The sequence below is a fragment of the Halichoerus grypus genome, chromosome 15 (assembly GCF_964656455.1).
Source record: "Halichoerus grypus chromosome 15, mHalGry1.hap1.1, whole genome shotgun sequence".
NCBI classification, from domain to species: Eukaryota; Metazoa; Chordata; class Mammalia; order Carnivora; family Phocidae; genus Halichoerus; species Halichoerus grypus.
In genome coordinates this window covers 39,886,075-39,895,852 of record NC_135726.1, presented here as the reverse complement: position 1 = coordinate 39,895,852, position 9,778 = coordinate 39,886,075, and positions in this window count along the sequence as shown.

Sequence of the window (9,778 nt, the reverse complement as noted above, 5' to 3'; positions counted from 1 at the left end):
TCATGAGTTCCCTCTTATTACGGATGATCTGGCTACTGTCACTGCTAAATACCTTATCTGCCAGCAACATAAACCAATGCTGGGTCCTCCATATGACACCATTTCTTAAAGAGACCAGGCCACTGGTGAGAAGCTAATTATATCAGATTCCTTCTGCCCTAGAGGAAACAGTGATTAATCTTTACCAGAATCCACACTTATTCTAGAGATGGGTTTCCTCCCCTGCCATAGTGCCTTCACCAGCATAACCATCCAAGGACTTACAGATGCATGGTTTATTGGCACGGGATTCAAACATTGCCTCAAGCCCGGGGATCTCTTTTACAGCAAAGGAGGTAGACAATGGGCTCATGACCACAGGATTCGTCCAGAAGCAGCTGGCCTGATAGAAAATCAGAATGGCCTATTACAAGGCCATGAAGGGGAAAACTTGGGGTGCTATCCTTTAGACTACAGTATATGTGCTAATTGACCCACACGTTGGTCCTATGTTCCCAACAGTGGAAATAGATGGGTCCGGGAACCAAGGGGTGGGCGTTAGAGTGACTTCTCTCATCATCACTCTCAGTGACCGACTTGAGAAATCTGTGCTTCTTGTCCCCACACCTTGGGTCACTCTCTGGTAAATTAGCGGTCTTGGTTCTTGATGAGGGTGGAGGGAGTGGAGGGCACACTCTTCCACTAGGGGACATCATAAATGTCACTGAAAAACATAACTACAGCCTGGTCACCTTGGGTTTCTCAGGTAAGTGGCCAGAGTGGGGGTGGAAAAAAAAGGAATGGCTAGCACAACTAGATTTCCACTTGCAAAAGAATGAAGAGGGACCCTCTACCTCACACTATACACGTAAATCAACTCAAAATGGGTCAATGATCTGCATATAAGAGGTAAAACCATAAAACTCTAAAAAGAAAAATAGGGGTAAATCTTCATGACCTTGGATTTGGAAATGGGTTCTTAGATTATGATACCAAAAACATGAGCAACACAAGAAAAAAATAAATTGGGCTTCATCAAAATTTAAACATGTATCTCAAAGGACGTTAGCAAGAAAGTGAAAAGATAATCTATGGAAAGGAAAAAATATTTGTAAATCATATATCTAATAAGAGTTTAATATCCAGAATACAGTTGACTCTTGAACAATGTAGGGGTTAGGGCACCGACCCCCACATAGTTGAAAACCTATGTATACTTTTTTTTTGAAAGTCTTTTTTTTTTTTTTAGATTTTATTTATTTATATTTGAGAGAGAGAGAGAGCCAGGGGAGGCGCAGAAGGAGAGGGACAAGTAGATCCCAAGCTGAGTGCAGAGCCCACCGTGGGCCTCTATCCCACGACCTCGAAATCAGGACCCAAGCCAAAACCAAGGATTGGCACTCAACTGACTGAGCCACCCAGGTGCCCCTTAAAATCCATGTATAACTTTTGAGTCCTCCAAAACTTAACTACTAGTATCCTACTGTTGACTTCACCAATGACATAAACAGTCGGTTAACACATATTATGGATATGTATTATATACTGTATCCTTACAATAAAGTAAGCTGGAGAAAGGAAAATGTTATTAAGAGAATCACAAGCAAGAGAAACTACATTCATAGTACTATAATGTATTTATAAAAAAAAAAATCCATGTGGGGGCACCTGGGTGGCTCAGTCAGTTAAGCCTCTGCCTTCTGCTCAGGTCATGATCCCAGGGTCCTGGGATCGAGCCCCGCATTGGGTTTTCTCCCTCTGTGCTCACTCTCTCTCAAATAAATAAAACCTTTAAAAAAAAATCCACATGGAGGTGGACTCACACAGTTCAAAAGTGTGTTTTCAAGGGTCAGCTGTATATAAAGAATTCCTAGCACTCAACAACAGAAAGACAAACAACTCAATTAAAAAATGGGCAAAGGACTTAATAGGTATGTCTCTAAAGAAGATCTACAAATGCCCAATAAGCACATGAAAGATGTTCAACACCACTAGTCCTGAGGGGAATGAAAATCAAACCATTAACAAGATACTGCTTCACGCCCATTAGAAAGACTAGTATAGAAGAAAACACCGAACACGTGTTGGTGACCATGGGGAGACGTTGGAGCCTTGTGCGCTGTCGGTGGGAATGCACACACAGCTGCTTCGGAAAACAGCAGTCTGGTGGGTCCTCAAAAAATTAAAAATAGAGTTGCCAGAGATTCCATTCGCAGGTATATATCCCAAAGAATTGGAAGCAGGGACTCCAACAAATACTTGTATGCCAATGTTCTCTGCAGCACTAGTCACAGTAGCCCAAGAGGTGGGAACAACACAAGTATCCATCAACAGATAAACGAACAACAAATGTTGGTTGACACACAGTGGTGTATTATTCAGCCATAGAAAGGAATGAGCTTCTAAGACATGCCGTGACATGGATGAACCTTGGAAACACTAAGCTGAGTAAAATAAGCCAACCACAGAAGGACAGATATCGTATGATTCTACTTATATGGAATATCTAGAATAGGCAAATTCATTGAGACGGCAGGTAGATTAGGCTACCAGGGGCTGGGGGAAGGGGGAATGAGGAGTTATTGCTTAATGGGTACAGGGTTTCTGGTTGGGTGATTAAAAAAATGTTTTGGAAACAGTGGTGATGCTTGTACAATATTGTGGACATAATTAATACCATTGAGTTGTATACTTAAAAATAGCGAATTTTGTGCTATGTGTACCTACAACAGTGAAATGTAGCGATTACAGTAGAGGGGAAATCAACCCTGATTATCATGAAGGATAGCGGTGTTGCTCCACAGTGAGGGCGGGCCGGGCATGTCCCGACTCAGGGGAGTCACCGGGGCATCTCTTGGCGAGGTAACTGGGCAATTGCAGCAACCATGGGCTTAGAGCAACTAAGGACCGAGAACGCTCCGGGTGGAGGCGTGGTCACCTCACCTGGCACACGGTTTAGACAAGCTACAGTGCTGGCCAAGAGGGAGGGAATCTAGAACGGTTGGAATGGGAGGGAGATGATGAATATCACCTGTGGCTCCAGGGCCATCTGCAGTGAAGATTTTGGCTGGTCTCTGCCTTGAAGACTTGGTGACAGCTTGGAGTTAAGGCGGGGCATGAGTGGATCTGAGGGGTAGGAGCGTGGACTGTCTCAGACATGTCTTATGCACTGGCCCACATGCCCTGGGCCTCAACGCCGGTTTACCTGTGGTGCAAGCCTCAGCTTACCTTGCGCTGAGAGCCCCTTGCCTCAGGGGTGGTTTTGCTTTTGGCCCCAGGGTTTCCCTAATGCCATGGCAGGGGATGGCGGGAAGAGCATGCACCGCACAGGTGCGGCCTAGAAGTGCAGGAGATTGTCATTCATGGGAACCTTGGGGGGTGGGGACGGCGTGGACGGTGGGGGTGGAGGGGGGCGGGGGCGGGGGTGGGGTGGGGGGACTAGGTTGGGGGGCCGTGGGGAGATTGGGTGGGGGCAGGCAGAGAATGCTGGGAGGCCTTCCGCACGCTGCTGGGAAGTCAGCACGGGGCTGAGCCCCGGCTGCCTACAGCAGTGACCCTCCAGCCTTGATAACACATCCTTGCACGGGCTGTCCCCCCTTCCCTTGTGCCACTTCTTCCCGCTCCTTGTCCCGGTCCCTGGGGAGCCTCTCAAAGAAGCCATCCTTGTTCAAGGCCTTTTCTTAGGCTCTGCTTTTGGGGGAAGGACCTAGGTTAACACCGTGTCTCCAAATTCCAACTCCCCCTGGAAAAGCACTGAGGTAGACGAGTGGGATTTCTGTCCCTATCAGGCTAAAAAGGGTAAGAACACAAAGTACTTAAGATACTTGTTTATCATACAGACGTGGGTTCTGTAACCGGCAGGCGGTCTTGAGATTCTGCGGAATCACAGGATAAGCCTAGTTATCAGATTGGGCATATAGAGACTAATTCCATCATGGCAAAATGATGAAGAGAGAAGTCATTGTCGCTGTACAGTTCCCACTAAGTGACATGCTTCCTCTGTTGGATGACAATCCAGAGCCGCGCCTTGAGCTCTCGGCAGCGCCAATGCTTCCTGGATTTCCTGATCTCTCGCTCCCCCTCGTGGTGTCTTCGATTCATGCTCTGAGCTTAGCTGTGAAGCCTGGAATCTGGCTTCCACAAAAACTAGGATTAGGGGAAATTCGTTGCCGAAGCTACTTTTAGTGCTTTTTCTCTAAAGAGAAGTCATCAGGTGTTTGAACAGAGGTGCTACCTCTCGGTTTAGAATAAATTATCATGTCTTATGCTTTGTTCCTCCAGCAAATAACTGTTGAGTGTCCAAGTGGTCTGTAGAGCATGAGATTTCGATTGAAAACGCACCACCGTTCCACAGATGAACAGCTAAGGAGGGAGTTAAACCAGGATCCAAGCAGGTGTGTGCAAGGGAGACAGATGCCACTGTTTGCTTCAATCCCAAATCGGAATTCATCATCCTGCCTGGCTCAGGAGCAGATACGGGGAGCATATGCTCTCTTTATAGTTTGCCCACGATCGATTTCAGTGCATCAGTGCAGGGTGATGTGAACTGTCCTAAATGTCTTATAAAACAAAAAGACAACTTTGCCTTAATCAGGGCTTAGCAGCTTTAAATTTAGTGGGGTTAAGTCCTTAGCACACTCCAGTGGGGTCGATTCTCATATACTTCGGGTAATTCATATGCATGAGAAGACATTATCATTTTTGGTGCAGCTTTGAAAGGAAGTATTAAGGGCGAGAATTTGATTTTAAGTGATGGGAAGAAAAAAAAAAGGTGTGAATTTAGCTCCAGACTCTGCAGAGGATAAAAGAAGATGTTATATTTCTGTTTGAGAGGTTGCGAATCACTCCAGAATGCCCTCTGACCTTCTCCCTCAGTCCACCTGTCCACAAAATGGCTGGGATTCACTCTGCTGTGCCACCTCTCTGATAGTCTTTGGAGAACAGACAATCTTAGAAAACCCCTCAAATCACTGCATGGACAATAAGTTGTTCTGCAAAGTGATGGTGTATATAGAATACTTTTTAAAAGGTACTCAGGATTTGGGGTGCCGGGATGGTACAGTCATTTAAGCATCCAACTCTTGGTTTCCATTCAGGTCATGATCTCATGATCTCAGGGTCCTGAGATCGAGCCCCATGTCAGGCTCCACACTCACTGGGGAGTCTGCTTGAGATTCTCTCTGCCCCTCTCTCTGCCCCTCCCCACTCTCTAAAATAAATAAATAAAATCTTAATAAATAAGTAAGTACTCAAGATTTGTCAATTTTCTCAAGATGATATTTTCTTTGTGTTAATCAGCCGTCTCGTGGGCATGTATGTATATCTATGAATAGCTAGAATTAAAAATTTCTAGTAAAAAAAAAAAACCGTAATAATTGACTAGGATGCTTCTGTCTTCTAAGAGGAAGGGGGTGTTGCGTAATTCATTATGGGAATACAATAAGCCATTATACCCACGGCTGCCCTCCATTTAGAAGAAAGGTGGGCACCAAGCCTAAAAATGTGAGCACGCTAAAGGTAAGGTGATAGTTTAGAGCTTTGGACCCCCAAACTGCTGACAGCTGGTATGAATGAGCATCTAACTGACACCAGCTATGAAAGGGGAGAGTGCAGCAAGAGTGTGGGAGTGCACTGAGGCTGGCCCATTGGGAAGAGAGTAGTAAGGTGGGGAGAGCCTGGCTGGGCCCCAGAAACTTTCAAGAACCAAGAAGTCTCAATATTCTCTCTCAGGCCACTTGATGGCTCATGTTGTCACATCTCACCCTCTCTGGTCGCTGAAAACCCTCAAAGTCTGGGACACCAAACACTTTGTGTTAGAGATGCTTTGGGGACGTCCCAGGAAGATCTGGACTCCCCATTCATTCGGGCCAGGCAAGCGGAGCAGAGAGGATTTCTGCTGCAGGAGCTGAGACAGGAAGCTGAGAGAGGAACCAGGAGGACACAGGCTCCTGGGGCTCCCGCTCTGTCCCCCCACCCCTCTCTGGCAGTCTTTAGGACTCTGTGCTGACATTCCACTGTAAGTGGACTGAGAGCTTCAGCCACTTTTATCTATTAATGTGAAGGGTGACTTCCATTAAACCCGAAAGACTTGGAGACACGAAAAATGCTGATTAAGTATTTAACAATTATTATTAACATTAGTCACTAGCGAATATCAACTTTGTACTAGTCATTCTTTAGGTGCCAAAGATATAGGGGTAAAGGAGATATAGTAAGTTCCTCTCCTGTGGATCTTACATTCAGGAGGGGGAGTTGTGCAAATGAGAGGTGCCCCATGAGGGGTGTGATGCTATCAAAAGTCTGTCTTATCCAGGCTGTTTTTTTACGGAAAGGTTTCGCTTGCAGCCACCTCATTGCAATGCATGGGTCATTGCAGATCTCTGATTTCTGACGAAGGTGTACGGATCCCCAACTATGGCCCTCAGGGCGTGGTGTCCTTCCTGAATCCCCCAATGACAGCATCACCTATAGTCCTCTCCATAGCAGTGTAGCACCAACTGGCACCCGTTTGTCTCCTTACGTCTTCCCTCTCCACGACCTAAGGGACCCACGATGAGGAATCTTCTCTCTCTTCACTACTGTTCTATTCCCCAATCTGGAAGGGGGCCCTGAGTCCATGTTTGTTGGACAGATGGCTAGTTTCGCTGTGACATGGAATACCATTAACAGCAACTGACCACTTGGTTTGAATTGACTACAAAGACAAATAAGAAATGGCGGCTTTAGCCACATAGTACTCTCCTCTAGAGCCTCAAAACACCCCTGCCAAATAGTATTAATAATAATCTCTTGTGGTAACCAGTCTCCAAGAGAGCTCCCGATAATCCTCACCTATTGTATTCGTACCTTTGTGTAGGCCCTGCCATACATATTGACAAACGCTGGGCTGCAGGACCCATAGGATGTTGAGGAAGTGATAGTGTGAAACTTTCGAAGCTAGATCATAAAGAGGTGTGGCTTCCGCTCTGTGTCTTGGATCATTTGCTCTGGAGGAAGCCCACTCCTTTGTCATGAGGATGCTCAGGCAGCCCTCTGGAGCGGCCCATGTGTGGAGAAGCTGAGGCCTCCAACAGCCATATAAGTGTGCCATGGTGGAAGTCTATCCTCCAGCCCCAGTCGAGCCGTCAAATGACTGCAGCCTCGTGACAGAACCCCAGCTAGAACTGCCCAGGCAAAGCATTTCCAAATTCTTGAGCCATAGAAACAGTGAGATGTATGAGACCTTTATTGTTGTCTTAAGCTACTAAGTTTTGAATTAACCCATCATGCAGCAATAATCACAGATAAGGTGATGTTGGTGTTGATTCTTGATCCAACGATTGACATTTCCTCAGTCTGGTATATATTTTAGAAAAGGAATTTTAGAAAGTGTTAAATTTTTTAAAAGTTGCACCACAAAACCTTAGCCTTCCCAGTACATGGCTGCCCCTGAGCCTCCTACACAGATTCTGGAGCTTTCCCTGCAAGAAAAATAGGCTGAGCAAAGTGAGAGGACTGATGGTCTACTTTATTCCCACAGTCAAGGTGGACAGCAGGAGTTGGCTATCTGACTCAGAGGACTGACGCTGGGATCTGGCCGGGAGGAGACCATCCCTTTGCCCACTGTGCATCCTGCTCCAGGCTCAATTATCTCAATAATACAGGAAAGGAAGATCGTATGTTATGTAAATAAAACAAAAATTCAGCCACAATTCAGTTTTACTGAAATGGCATGCAAATTACTTGCTGGACCTTAGCAGAAAGCAGCCCGGTGAAAAGGAGGAGCCTTGGGAGCGCGGTCAGATTTCTTCAAAAACCCCCACACACGATGTTCCACTGGGGCTTCATTACTTGTCAGGTGCGCACTGGACTGGCTGGGCCCTTTGTCTTGCTTGCTTCACTGAGGTGGCAGCCAGTGTGGCGCCCTCCCCTGCTGGAGCAGATGGGCCCGGGGCCTTGTTTTCGGGGTGAAGCAACGTGGGCTCCCCCAACCCCGGTCCCCAGGAGCTGGGGCGTGGGGGCCTCCACTGCTGTCCCCTTCTCCCTACACCACTGTCTTCCCCAGATTGTCTGCTTCCTTATTGGAAGCCGCTTTGCTCCCACTGTGTGGGCGCTGTAATCTTTGAGGTTCCCGGAGATGTTTTGAGGAGCTTACTTGAGAGAAATCCCTTGGCTCCTCAGATCGCTCTGTGCGCAGCAGACTCCGGCCTGGCCGCCACCAAGGCCACCAAGGCGTGGGCCTCTGATCCCTGGGACAGGGCGCTGAGGGCCCTGCTGCCCACTGACCTGGGCTGGCTGCTGACTTGGGCTTCGATAGCAAAGCCCGATGACAACTGAAAAGAACATCCTGTGGTGGGGATTTTGACCAAGGAAGGGGGAGCGAGTGCTTAAGGCCAGGCACCTGCGGGAAGCTTGGTCATGGTCAGAGGAGGGGGCCTGGTAGAAATGGCTACTGTGGGGGTGCTGGATGCTCTCTGCATCGCTGAATTCCTGATCCACGGAAATTGCCAGAGATGATACCTGCTTATCTTCCCACATCTTCACCCCAAACCCCCGTCACCAGGGCCTGAGTACTGAGGTGAATGGAGCATTGTTTACCCCAGTGGCTAAGCCATGGGGACTCATGGGGACCCATGGGGATAGGGTGAGTCTGTGCTCTCATAGCAGGAAAGGGATGTGTGCCAAGAGGCCCCCTGTCCCTGCTGGTTTCCATCCTGACGTCAGGCATGTGCTCCCCCAAGGCAATCGAAATTTTGCAGTGGACAGCCAGCTGTGGGATGGGAAAGGGGGTGGAGGAGAAGGTGAGACCCCAGGTGCCTCCCAATGCTGCTGAACCTCAAAAGAATGCTCTGTGAATTCCAAGGTGCCTCTATTCTAGGAGCTCCAACTATGGGATCATTTTCATGTTGGAGAATTCCTAGAACATTCTCCTGTCTGCTTGTCTCCATATTCATAATGTGTGCGTGTATTTTACCCCCCCCAGCCTCCCTGCCTTCAAAGGCACTCAGCACCCCCCACGACAGTGGGCTCCATCCCATCCCTGCTAGAGAGTGCTGTGGGGAGAACAGAGGCTGCAAGGACAAGAGGTTTGGAGTTTCGCTCCGATTCTGTTACTGACAGTGTAACCATGGAGAGCCTTTTCCTCTCTCTATTTCTTGGGGAGCCCAAGAAATCATCTGGAAACCAGGGTGCCTAGATTTGAGCTCCGTCTAGTTAAAGACTGTGACTGGGGAGCTGCGGCTTTTCCCAGGGCTCAGGACCTGTGACCCCATCAGCAGTTCTGGGCTCTAAGCTGAGAGTGTGTTTCACCCGGGATGTGTGGAAATGGTGGCTGGTCTCACAGGTGGTTCTGTGTGTGGCTATTTGGGAATTTTCATGGTCCTTAAATCCTTTCATTGTGGAGAGGTCCCCTGGGCCTAAAGTTAGATTTGATGTCCAAGATTTGTGGACCTTCCTGGAAGTGGTGACTTCCTGGCAGCTAAGACTATCATGCTGGAGTCAAGGAACATGTTTCCAGATCCAGGCTGGGCTTCCAACAGCTGGGAGTCTGACACCAGTGAATTAAGAGGGGGGACTCCTGGCCCCTCCCCCTCCCCTCTTCTCCCCACCCACAGTGGATTACCATCGAAATAGGATATTACTTAACCGAACTGTGCCTCAAGTATCAAGGTCTCTATTATATATTCACTAACATTATTTACTCCTTCTTGAAATATTGTTTATCAGGTTCATTCAGTACAAGGTCTCTGGGTATTTCTTCAGCAATTAAAAAAAAAAATTCAGTGCTATGCACTGAATTATGTGCCCCCAAATTCATGTT